Below are 736 nucleotides of genomic sequence, written 5' to 3'. Positions count from 1 at the left end.
CAGCCACGTCTTTCCCACCCTGGGGCTCCCCAACCAGCTCCTGCCCCGAAACACTGAGCATCCTCTGGTGGGATAGGGCTGCTGACCCCAGACCCACCCGTTTTCATCCTTGTTCCCTGGCAGCCCGGGAGGCAGAGCCCAGCCTGCTCTGACCCCACCATGGCCTGGGGAGCCACGGGGCTGGCGGGGGGCTGGACAGGCTGCTCTACACTATCACAGCTCAGCCAGTTTGTACCCTGCTCCTCATCTCCTCTCAGGAAGCCACTCTCAAGCCAGGTGTCCCTTTCCTTTCCCCATCGCTTTGCAAGAGTCACAAGCACTTTTATCCTTCCTCACCATCCAGACAAGCACAGTGGAGTGGCTGATCCCGCAGACAAGGGGCTCTTTCCACGCTGGAGGCAGCCAGCCGAGAGGAGCTGAGCCAGGAGGATGCTCCCAGTCACGCCTGGCTTTTGTCCTCCTCCCCTCCCTGCTCTGTAACCCTTCTTTTTACGCACCACCCTCCTGAGCAGGGGAAGAAACATCCCCCCAAGAAAGTTTTGTGACCTCAGTTATCACACAGGCAACTGAAGCTGAGCACAGGGGAACTTAGCACACAAGTGGGCAGTCAGTGGGCTGGCAGCAGGCCCAGTGTGGTCAGCCTGTATGGGCACAGCGGGGTCCCTGTTCCCAAACCCCAAGGCGGTATTACCCACCCCCCGCAGGTAAGCAGAGAGGCTGATCTGCTCCGGGTTTC

This window comes from Cariama cristata, unplaced genomic scaffold (genome assembly GCF_000690535.1).
Source record: "Cariama cristata isolate BGI_N322 unplaced genomic scaffold, ASM69053v1 scaffold23431, whole genome shotgun sequence".
NCBI lineage: Eukaryota > Metazoa > Chordata > Aves > Cariamiformes > Cariamidae > Cariama > Cariama cristata.
Note: the sequence above shows the minus strand (reverse complement) of the source record.